General features: G+C 41.9%; 1 long non-coding RNA gene across 1 annotated transcript; it reads left to right on the forward strand.

The window, feature by feature from the left end:
* Window positions 1–1,041: 1,041 nt before the first annotated feature.
* Window positions 1,042–3,048, forward strand: LOC115577273 (uncharacterized). The gene is made up of 3 exons (XR_003983076.1): window positions 1,042–1,216; window positions 1,304–1,379; window positions 2,278–3,048. It is a non-coding gene; the product is annotated as an uncharacterized LOC115577273 (long non-coding RNA).
* The last annotated feature ends 9,713 nt before the right edge of the window (window positions 3,049–12,761 follow it).

Consider the following 12,761-nt stretch of genomic DNA (forward strand, 5'->3'; position numbering starts at 1 on the left):
GTTTGTTTTAATAGTTTGTTGGTTTATTGGTTGGTTTGTTGGTTAGTTTGGTTTATTTTGGTTGTTTTTGTGGTTAACTGGTTGGTTTGATTGTTGGTTGGTCAGTTTTCTGTTGGTTGGTTTGGTGATTAGTTTGGGTTTTTGGGTTTGTTGGTTGGCAGGTTAGTTGGTTTGTTTGTTTGTTGGTTGTGTAGTTTTTTTCTTTCAGTTGTTTTTTTGTTTAGTTTTTGGTAGGTTTGTGGGTTAGTTTTGGGGGGTTGGTTTGTTGATTCGGCGTTTAGTTGGTTGTTTTTGTTGGTCTATTTGTTTCCACAAAACTTAGATGGAGGACGGTTTAACACCCAGAATAGACCCCTTAACTTTTGGTGAGAGTCTGGATAAAGGAAACAGATGCAGGAGTGTTTTTCTCACTTTCTTTAATATCATGAAATAGATTGTTTTTCAGCAATTTGTCAGTTTCACTGGGGAATGAATCTTGATGAAAAGATTTAGGTGACAGGTGTCTATGAATGAGTGCAAAGGGTGACTGTTGGGCCTTGGCAGAGGTTTGCTCCCATTCTCCTGACGATTAAATACAACTTGCAACACAGAATAATAATTGTGGGTAGTAGACAGTAGAATTATGAACAAAACATGAGAAAGTGTTCCAGAGTTCAGCTAATAACCAACTTTCAGAGATATTTTGCACTGGTGGAAACTAGATCTCCGTTGTCATGCCATCCATCCATCCATCAATCCATCCATCCATCCATCCATCCATCCATCCATCCATCCATCCATCCATACTCGGCTGCTTCCCTGCAGTAATTGCTGCACAGGGTGGTTCGGCAGGAGGCTTTTGCTTCCTCTGACTGGGATAGAGGATAAGAGGCGCCAGCCAGCCTTTAGGGCTTTAAGGCTTCCACAAATCTGTCTCTTCTCTGCCTTTGAAATAAGATACCCTCCCCCGGCTGACTACAGACCACCAGCAATCACTTGGCGAGGTGTCAGGGACCCCTGTTGAGCAAACCGAAGGGACCGCAGACCTTCGGGGTGTCAGGTTTGAATGAAATGCTAGTCATGGATGGCGCTGGAAATATTCAGAGGAATGTAAAGAGAGTCTTTTCATTTTCAGGTGGCAGGAGAGTGTCGGTGCATGTCAGGGAGCAGCATGAAACCTGATGTAAAGGAAAGAAAGAAGGCTTCAAGGACCAGCGGCACGATGAAACAGGCGAAAGTGAGTAAAATATGAACAAGAGTACATCCCTCGATGAAGCTGTTGTACACTTGTAGTCTTGATGCAAATGATGTGTCTTATATATAGCTGCTGGTGTTCAGGATCCGCCGGCTGCTCCCTCGAGATGCTGTTTTCCTTGCAGGATCAGGTGAAGCACTGACAGGTGTGTAAGTGTGTATACTTTTTTGGAGACTCGCACACAAACACACTCTGAAACATCCAGCCTCTTCGCTGTCGCCGGCGATGGTAATTCCATCTGTCGTCTTGTATGTTCGCTGTAGGTTCAAACATGAATGCAGCTGGGTTACGCTGAAAATATCACTGACAAACTTTAAAAATAGAATTTACAACTTCTGGATTTTTAGTTTAAGGTTCTTGTTTTAGTTGAGCACACTATATATAGGTTTTTAAAAGATCACTTCACCCAAATAATATGTTTTATCACAAATATAGTCAGTATATTTTTCTGGAAATGATGTCATGTGCCTCAGGATAATCCACAGACCCCACTGTTTCTTTTATCACTATTGAACTATGATGCTTGATTTGTTTTGTTGTCTCCAAATACTATTTAGGAAGAGATACCGAAGGATGATAATTGACAAATAGTGTTAATTATCACTGTAAACTTGTTAAACTTCAAAACCCTGATACGATAGGCTTGTAGAAAGTGTTTTAGAAAGTGTTGTTTGGTGTTAAAATGTCAGCCAATGGAAGATTTTTCACTTTTATAACTTTTATTTTGTATTTAAAGTAAATCTTAAAGCAGGAATGCATCCTGGCTACCGTCCAAAGCAAAAAAACCAACACAGTTTGACCGCAAAACCCTGATGTGTTGTATGTTATGTTAGCTTATTATTTTTTATGCTAACTTCCTGTGGCAGTGCAAGTCTTCTGGCATATTCTGAACTACCCAAACTGTGAATAATTCGTAAATGTAGATTCACAATGTTTTTACAGTTATTCCACTGCACTTACCTGGAGTAAACAATGCCTCTTCCTGTTCAGGTTGCACGACGGCAATCATGCTTCATTTGTGCTGTAATTTGTTTTTCTTACAGGACAAATCGAGCCGGCTGGCAGGCCGAGTAATGGCAGTGAAAGAGATGTTTATAGGGAGCCAATCTATAGGAATTTCTAATATTACCCACCAGGAATTTCAACATCATCTCAAAACTGGAAGCTGTTCTTCAAAGACCCTTCAGAACTTGTTGGGGGTCCCGAGACGGCTCCTTGGGGAACTCCCTCACGCTTTTCCACAAACCTTTGAACAAACCCTGAAGTCTGAAGCAGCGTTCTTCATTCACATCCTCCAGGAAAGACTTCTGGCTCGAGGAGGGGAACGATTCTACGAGCGCGACCTCCTCGAGGGGAAAATCGATCCTCCATTCGTCTTGAGACTTTTTTTTTGTACTGCAGCAAAAACAAAAAACAAAAACCTCTACAAGAGTTTGGAGAGGTGTTGCAGTGATAATCAATTTGGGTTTTCTATAGCGGAGCAGAGACTAATGAGGAACACATCTGCAGCACCGTGGGGATCACTTTTATTAATGCTATCGCTTCTGCAGCCTCTCCAACAACACGCAGCTTGGCCGTGCATCAGCGCTTACTCAGGTGAAGTCGTTCGAAACAGCAACAGAAATCATTCGACTCCCTGCCTTTCCTTTTTTTTTGATTTCTAGCTTTCATAAAGCTGCAGTGCTGCTGTCAGGTGAGAAGCTTAATCTACATAATATTAACTTTTGAGGAGGTATGCCTCGTTTTAAGCTGATATCAACGCAATGATTCTGTGTTTTTATGGCCAAAAAAGGCAAGAGAAGACAAAAACAAGAAGAAGAAACGCGGCTTTCAGCTGCGAGAACGTTAATTAAATCTTTAGAAAAGCATTAAATAATCACAAAGATAAGAAGTTGATCTTCTGTGTCTAATTTCCCCCCTCTCTCATTACTCACCCGCATTTACTTTGTGCATCTTTCCTCATCACGCTGCCACAAACCCTTTGAGCCATGTGCTATTTTCGTCTCTTTTCTTTATGGAAAGCAGTGGATGCACAGAGAACATTAGTGCATGTAAGGACACATTAACTACGACTCCCATCAGCACTTTCCTCTCAGGCAAAAAAAAAAAACCATACATCGAGCTCATTAAAGGTGATTCGTTGTTCGATTTTAAAATAGGTGGATTAAATCAGAGGGCAGGTGCTGTAGAGTTGCTCCAAACAAACCCTTGAACTTCTTCATCAGATTCTGTTGTTATTGGGTTTTTCAATCCACAAACGGGGGGCCATCTTTCTCAGGACGCCGCGTTAGACTTCGGTTCTTCGGACACACCTGATTATTTACACCTTCACTCGTCTCCTCTCTTATATTTCCTCATTCAAGATATCCTCCCGTCTTAATTTCCTCCCTCAACTCTTCCACTTCCTTTCCTTTCGCCGCCTAATTTCCTCAATCGCTCTCCTTTTTTCGTTTTGCCCTCTTCCTTCCCCAAACATCAACCCTCCTCTGCCGTCATTTATCTGCCTCTTTTCCGCTCGCTCTCTCGTCATCCTCTCCTTCTCTCACCTTTAAGTGTCTCATTAATAATGTTTCAGCTCTCCCTCTCCCAGAGCGTTCATTATCTCGGCGGCTGCAACTCCTACGCCGCCGTAATCAATCCAAATTAAAAACTTAAAAGTCGACCTAAAATAGAAAAGAGTCGGGCGTCGGACGAGCGCGGAGGGATTTGCTGTCCTCAGCGGCCTTTGGAGGAGGAGGAGGGGGGGAAACAAACGCCGGCTGCGTTTTGTTTTTTGTTGTTGTTTTCATTTATTCCTCGCTTGGCACCTCGAGGAGGAAGTAATTGAAATTAATGTCAGTGTTTGCATCAAACGGGCAGGGGTGTGTCGGTGTCTCTGGGAAGGCAGCGTTGTGGCGGCTCGGGTCGGATAACATACAGAGGTATACACTCGTTTGACGAAATGAAATCATGCACACACACACACACACACACACACAGACACACACAGACACACACAGACGCCTGCTGCTCTGACAGTGATGAAGTGGAGAGCGTGTCGGAGCCAGGCGGAGAGGAGTGATGAACATGGCCGCTGAGACAAGAGGAAGCCATCTGGGGGAAGTGTGAGTGTGTTTAAAGGAGCGGGAGGGGAAGTCTATAATCACACGCGCACACAGTTTGTTTCTTTATTCCTAAATAATTCAGGGACGTGTCTGTGTATTTATCATGAATATTAAAAGCGAGATTTAAAATAAGCAAACAGGAAACAAAAGTCCAGGTTAAATATAGTCAATTTTTTGGTGCACGAGCAGCTAATTTCATTTCCCTCCTGTCACTTTCCGTCAGGCGTCTCGAGGCGAAACGCAGAGCTCGATGTGGGTCCGCGTCTTCACTTCACTTCTTAATATATTGTTTTCCAATTACGCCGAGGTGACGCTTGTTATTTCTGCGAGTGTTACGCTCAAATGCGACATATTTTTGTTTTTTTTTAGTGTGCTTAAAGTGACCGAGTGACCAAATACAGGTCGTCATGGGTCTTAAAATTCAGAGAGACGCAGAATTTATTCCCCAGAACTGAAAGCAAAGCAAACTGTGATCTGACGGACGTTATTGTCCTTGCAAAACGCACCTGTTGTCGCTGATAGATGCCGTTTCTAGGACACATCGTTGAGGCGACGTAGCGACGACTCACAGTGGTGTTGTGTCATGTTGTGATGGTGCAGCTCAGCTAATACGAGGTCACGACTGTCAAGATGTTTTGCGGAAAGATCACGAAATGTGAACGTACCTGTTCTGATCGCAGCAGTTTAATCGAACCGACCTACAACGCTGACGCAGGTTTTAAACATGTCATAAAAAAGGGGATAAAATAGAAAAATATAAGAAAATGTGAGGTAACGTGTGTGTGAGGCAGAGCAGTCGAATCAAAGGAGAGGCTGAATGCATTATTCTTAAGTGTAACGTGCAAATCCTTCCAGGAAAAGACAGATTGAATGCAGTATGTGTTTCATTGGTGTGTGTGTGTGTGTGTGTGTTGCTGCAGACAGGATAATGTATTTCAGAAGTCCAGTCGTCTTTCTGACTGGCTGCAGCTCTCAGCGAGGAGCCGGCTGATGGAGGAAGAAGCCAGAAGTCACCCTCTACTTTAACTCCCCTCCGCCGTCACGTCTGCGTATTTGTACTTCTCAAACATCTGCGATATTTTAATTGAACGTCTCGTCCGTTTCTGTATTTCAATCCGAGCGAGGCTTCAACAGATGATTGGTTTGATTACTTCTCCACTGATCCTGTTGTGAAAAGATTTTTGGACTTTTAGCTCCAATCATGAGCAACATTCAGTCTGTTATTGACCCTTCAGATTTTTAATTTGTTTGAAGAGGAGCGTCAGGATCGTTTGTAATGTTGGAGACGAGTCCATCTGGAACGAGTTAACCTGGGTCAAACTTTTACCGAGCAGAAACATTAACGACGTCCAATCGATGAACCAGAAGGAAAGTTTTTTTGAGATTGACGTCCGACTGACATCCAGAATTGAACTTTTTACCATTTAGACGTCTTTTCAACTTCGGTTTCAGACGTCTCAAGACCGTCTTGTGGTTCAAAATTAAAGTTTTTATAACAGACAAACTTTAATTCATGCTGCAGAAGCTACAGGGGAAATTTGAACCACGAGCCTCCTGCACGAGGCGGGGACTTTACCTGGAGAACTACTCACCATGAAATCCCTAAATCTCCACTTCAGCATCACTTATAAACATCGAACTCTCCAGTTTTATTCCTACCTATATTCTGTAGGTTTTTACAGAGCGATGTGTTGATATGTCATTTGTACTTGGAATTGTAGAACACTTTATTCCTAAAATGTTCAGATTTCTGTCCGGAAATGCAAATTAGTGCATTTCTAACGAGATAATGCTGCATTTCCATATTTTAAGCGTAAAATACAAGAAAACATTAAATACAAAACTAATTGGCTTTAATGGTGACATGTATTAGCATAAAATGTACCGTAATCACCTGTTGTGTCTCCCCATAAAGGTTGACTGAAGATCTTTCCCTAATTTCAGCCTTCAGTTTGAGATTTTTGACCAATAAAAGGTTCGATATACAACCTAAGATCAGCATTCAAACAGAGAGCAATCAATCAGAGAGGTGCTAGAGTGATCAATTTCTTTATGCACAAGAGCAGGACGCAGACTAAAATCCACTGCATGTTTGGTTTTCAGAAAGAGGGCCGGGTCGTCCCAGGAGATGCAGGAAATCACTAACTGACAGAAGTAGTTGAGGGCTGAGTATGCTGATGAGACGCGGCGGTGTCAGATCCTGTTTTTCACGTTAAAGTCTCGATATCGGAGGTTCCCAGGTTGAACCACCAGGCGCCAGAACACCGGCTTCTCCTCCACAACAATCCCCCTCATCAGCCTGGAGTGCCCTCGGCGCTCGGCCAGCTTTAATTGCGTTTGGATTCGAGTCTGAGCATCGTCTCTGAGCTAAAGAGCAGCGCAGCAGTCTGCCTCCTCTTTCTCCCTCTCTCTTTCTGTTTCTTCTTGTCTCTCTTATGTAATTAAGCAAATGTGGTTACCATGAAATGACTCCCCGAGCTCCCAAAATAGGAAGGAGGTGTTAATCGAGGAAACGTACATAAGCTGCCGGTGGAGAAAGAGCTGCAGAGAATAGGATTAACACATGAAATGCGACATTGTCGAGGCCAGAACACCTCACATGCAGATGTTTCGAAGGCGTCCTTTTTTTTTACTGTTTGACATCACACAGGGAGGTTTTTAAAGGCAGTGTCAGACTTCACCGAGGCCAAACAAAGAGAAAACAAGCTCCTTCACGGTAGTTACACGCTCTCAGATCCTGAATCAGGCTGCCTGAAGCGATAATGCAACTTTTTTTTTTACTGGAAGTGCTCGAGGGACGTTCGTTGGAATGGTGAAGCAAGAAGGGCTTGTAAAAAAGTGCAGCCAGCACGAACTCGTTGGTGGACATGAATAATGTGGGATTGACATTCCGTCACAATCTGCATTTTGATGCCAATTTCCGCGTCTGTAATCGATCGAACGTCCATCCGACTGGGACATTTTGTTTGCGTCCTGAGTTGGGAAAAAACATCTTCACGGCGTCCTCCAACAAATCCTTTGCTGGGAAAACTCTCCAGCATTCTTCAGTTTATGCAATACCAGGCAAATGAGCAGTTTAGATAACAATCTCACCAAAAAGTTCACCAGTTGAAGGAGCTTTCAATGAGACAAGATCTCCCTGAATAAGTATTTTGATTTAAAATGCTACGAGAAAGTGTCTCAACGTCCACAGTTCAGGTTCGATTGTAAAAAAACTCAACAGGTTTTCTAGCTTTTGGTTTCCTCAGACTGAGCCGTGACTCAAACTCGCGACCTCGTGGCACAAAGATGAGAGATAAGAATTTTAAGAATTCGTGGTGAACTCAACACACAGAAAATACGCCAAATTCTTAACCTTCAAGCAACTAAAGAGCAAAACTTTGGCGAGAAAAAGAAGTTGAAGTGTTCATTCTCCACTAACAAATAACTTCTTGAAAATCCTTGTTGGAAACCGAAAAGTTCAAGCAGAAGCTTTCAATCAAACAGATCTTTGGTGATAAAAACTATGACAAAAATGTGTGTTTTGTTTTTGCAGACGAGACTAAAATGTTCGTGGTTGTTCGAAATAATTTGAGTCCAAAACACGAAGCAGCTGATTATGCAGAGGCTTGTTAGTCTAACTGAAGGAGGATTCTAACCAAAAGCTGTAAATGTGTGACTTTTCCTTGATTTAAACTCTGAAGGATTTAATTTAAATCTAAAACAGCCTTCAGTTACAGAAGATCTCCCTCAGTGAAGGCCGACGTGCAGAAGACGTTTTTAAAATGCTCAGAAAATATAAAAACTCTCGAGTGTACAACTTGAGAACTGGGCAAAAAAGCATCTGAAGAGGAGGACTGTGTGAAAATTCAGTAATTTAAGAACAAATAAAATCTCACGATGAAAGAAAAAACAAGATAAAGGCAGAGCAGGCACAAATACCAGAGAAAGGATTATTTTATTATTTATTTTTTTACACATTTCAACACAGACTGCCTGGATTCAGTTTCATGGGCGAACAGCTGCTGTGAAAATCTGATGACCTCCATGTGAACGGATTTTACAATCAACACATGGTGCAATAAAAAAAAGATAAATGTATTTCACTCCGAGAGAAATGCTGTGCGTCATGTCTGGAAGAAAGAAACAGCAGAGACAGACGACTGGCAGCCAAACGGGACGAGCGTTGAGTCCAGAGTTGACATATTACAATCTATATATCATCGTATCATATCAGTTTATAAGAAGTTTATTATAGAGAGACCTTAATGCTGGAATACGTAGTTTGACCTTGACTCTTAAAACGACGGTACCAGCAACAGGTGCGTTCACTCATAGAACTGGAGTTATATCTAGTAACCACTAATTTGATGTTTCGGAAGCTAGTGGAGGTTTAAACTTGTTGTTATTGTCGTGAAATGGTAGTTTGGTCGGGTTTAGGAGAAAATCTTGTTACATATATGATGGTTCCGATATGATACCAGCATCTCCTAAACCCGACCTAACTACCACAATTTCGGCAGAAAAAGAAAAATCCTTTTTGTGGTATTTACGTCCGCTCTGCCTTGATCTTGTTTTCTTTTATAGTGTGATTTATTTGTTCTTAAATTACTGAATTTTCACACCGTCCTCCTCTTCTGACGCAGACAGACGATAGGAAGCGATTGGAGGCTTAAACTCGTGGTTATTATTGCGAAATGGTAGTTTGGTCGGGTTTAGGAGAAAATCAGGGTTTGGGTTTCAAACCAGTTACGTATGTGATGGTTCCGATATGATACCAGTGTCTCCTAAACCTGACATAAGACCCAGACAGATGCTAGGAAGCTATTGGAGGTTTAAACTTGTGGTTATTTTTGCGAAATTGTGGTAGTTCGGTCGGGTTTAGGAGAAAATCAGGGTTTGGGTTCAAATCAGTTACGTATGTGATGGTTCTGATATGATACCAGTGTCTCCTAAACCTGACATAAGACCCAGACAGATGCTAGGAAGCTATTGGAGGTTTAAACTTGTGGTTATTTTTGCGAAATTGTGGTAGTTTGGTCGGGTTTAGGAGAGGATCAGGGTTTGGGTTCAAATCAGTTACGTATGTGATGGTTCCGATACGATACCAGTGTCTCCTAAACCCGACCTAACTACCACAATTTTGCGACGATAACCACGAGTTTAAACCTCCAATAGCTTCCGAACGTCAAACAGTGGTTACTAGATATAACTCCGGTTCTGTGAGTGAACGCACCTGTTTCTGGTACCGTCCAACAGCCGTGTACTTTGGAACCAGTGTCGGGAATTACTGGATCTGGTATTGGGGGCGACTTGTGTGACTTCAAGCAGATATTTAACCAAACTTGAAGTACAAAGCTGTTAAAATAATAATAATTGTGATTAATATTGTTTAATATGCAAAGTTCACGTCTGTTACGTTTCTGACTTCCTCCTTCGCTCGTGTCATACTAACTCCGGCCACTAGAGGTCGCCACTTCACGATAACGTGTCGTGATAATCCGTCTTCACAGACGACATTCAGGGCTGTTTATTCGGGGAGGACGCCTGATTAATTCACCACCATCACTCATTCCTCACATGCCCTTAATTAACCGCCCTGCTGTCATTTTTTTTTTTTTTTTCCCGCCGTAACCTGATTTCTTAAATGTCATCGAAACAAGAAATCCAGGTTTGGTAATTGGGGCAGGAGCTCAGATACACCTGGTGAGCAGCCCTAATTTCTCCACAACTTCTCGTCCCTTTTTTTTCCACTTTACTTTTCACCTTCCTGATATTCAGGAGTTGTAACAGCTGTAACACGAAGCCACATATTGTGAACAGACATCACTCACTTTCTAAAGGGTATAAATACGTCCAGGTCGTCTTTGCACGCCATATTAAATCCCCTCCTCCTCCTCCTTCCTCCCTCGTTCGCTCCTGCTGTGGATGTTATGCATCATTGCTGAGAAACACATCTCGTGTCCTCGCAGCTCGCGGCCTCAGACTTTTTCATTTCCATTTCCACGCGTCCCGCTGCCCTCTGGGAGGAACCTTGTTATCTGACGAAGCCGGCGTGGAGGACGACGGCCATGTAGTCAACGGCGAAGACACAGGAGGGCCGCGAGGCGCTCTCACCTCTCTCACCAGTTTTATTACAGTTCTGTTTCCCCTCCTGATTTCCATTTCATCCTTTAATTTTTCAGACTGGTCACACATTTGCATTTAGATTTTCCGAACAGAGCTGAACTCTTGAACTTGTGACCTAATTCAAATCAGCGACAGTTTTTAAACATTTATACAGGTCAAATGAGGTTACGGCGTGATTGTGTTCGTTACTGGTGAGTTAATTAATCCCCTAAGGAATTAAAGTAGGAGTGAAGACAGCGTTTCTAGAATTGGCTGAGATATATGCATTTTCAAAACGTAAAAACTGTTAGAAATAAAAGTATGAGAGAGTTTAAATGTTTTTTTTCTGTTATTTGTAGCTCATGAATGTACCAGTTTTATTCAAACTTACAATATCTGCAATGGAATCACTGTTACTCTAAGATTCACGGTTCATTATATATGATAAGAAAGAATAAATACCACACAGTACAATGACAACAATGCCATGCAGCCGCAGATAAAGGTTAAAGGGAGCAGCCATCCTTCAAGGTATGTCCTCCTGAGAAACTATTCTGTATCTACTGAGAAACTATTTTCTTGAGAATTTCTGGTCCAATTACTGGATCTCCAGGCTCGTCAACCACGTTTTTGTTGACATTTAGCCGTGCGCACCAGAATGCATCTTCTGTTTCTTTATTATGCATTTTCTGCCTCATTACGCATTTGGGAAATCTATTTTATTTCTCTTTTATGGCTCCACCAACAACAAGTTGCTGCTGTCTGTATCTGCAATGCACACAATCGCACCACTCTTGTGCTCGATGGTGTAATGCATGATATAAAATAATATGTGGATCAGGGGCCTCGTTACAGAAACATCAGAGATTCTTCCTCCTAAAGTCTGAATTCCTGTCTCATTTAAGTTTAGGGTGACATTGATGTGTTTGGTATAACAGAAACCATGTTTCCAAGCTGCATCTAGGTAAAAACCCCAAAAGTGGTGGCACCATTACTGCTACAAATTGTTGTAGAAGCTAACACTGTTGATGTTGGAGAAGCTAACATTGATGTTGTTGGAGAAGCCAACATTGATGTTGTTGGAGAAGCTAACATTGATGTTGTTGGAGAAGCTAACACTGATGTTGGAGAAGCTAACACTGATGTTGTTGGAGAAGCTAACACTGATGTTGTTGGAGAAGCTAACACGGTTGATGTTTGAGAAGCTAACACTGATGTTGGAGAAGCTAACACGGTTGATGTTGGAGAAGCTAACACTGATGTTGTTGGAGAAGCTAATGCTGTTGATGTTAGAGAAGCTAACACTGTTGATGTTTGAGACGCTAACACTGATGTTGGAGAAGCTAACAGTGATTTTGTTGGAGAAGCTAACACTGATGTTGTTGGAGAAGCTAACATTGATTTTGTTGGAGAAGCTAACACTGATGTTGTTGGAGAAGCTAACATTGCTTTTGTTGGAGAAGCTAACATTGATTTTGTTGGAGAAGCTAACACTGATGTTGTTGGAGAAGCTAACACTGATGTTGTTGGAGAAGCTAACACTGATGTTGTTGGAGAAGCTAACATTGCTTTTGTTGGAGAAGCTAACATTGATTTTGTTGGAGAAGCTAACACTGATGTTGTTGGAGAAGCTAACACTGATGTTGTTGGAGAAGCTAACACTGTTGATGTTGTAGAAGCTAACGCTGTTGATGTTGGACAAGCTAACACTTCTGATGTTGTAGAAGCTAACGCTGTTGATGTTGGAGAAGCTAAAACTGATGTTGTTGGAGAAGCTAACACCGTCGGTGTTGGAGAAGCTAACAATGATGTTGGAGAAGCTAAAACTTATGTTAGCCATCTGGATAATCTAACATTGATATTAGTCTGCTGGCAAAGCAAACATCTATGTTAGCCTGTTGTTGAAGCTAACACTGACGTTAGCCTTTTGGAAAGCCAACACCAATGTTTGCTTGTTGGTAAAGCTAACAGTGATGTTAACCTGTTGAACACGCTAACACCAACATTAGCATGTTAAACTTAAAAAGAGCTAGTTTGTCGCTATGTTTGTACACTATGACTGGCCTGAAATGGGTTTAGATGTTGAATTGTCGGTTTTGGAAAGTTACTGAAGTACACAAGTAGCCCTCCTCCAATTTTGGTGTCAGAAATGGTTGTGGGAGCCATCTGATAAACGATCAGATGAAGATGAAATGAATCCTGAGCGCAGCATTTCATGTGAGATATCAAATCAAGTGTATAAACATCTTTCTCTATGTGTAGAATTTGGCTTTTGTGTCATTATCGTCAATTTTTTAGTGCATCAATGAACCTAAAAGGAAAAATGCCTCGCAGGG

The sequence above is a fragment of the Sparus aurata genome, chromosome 24, assembly GCF_900880675.1.
Source record: "Sparus aurata chromosome 24, fSpaAur1.1, whole genome shotgun sequence".
Classification (NCBI taxonomy): Eukaryota; Metazoa; Chordata; class Actinopteri; order Spariformes; family Sparidae; genus Sparus; species Sparus aurata.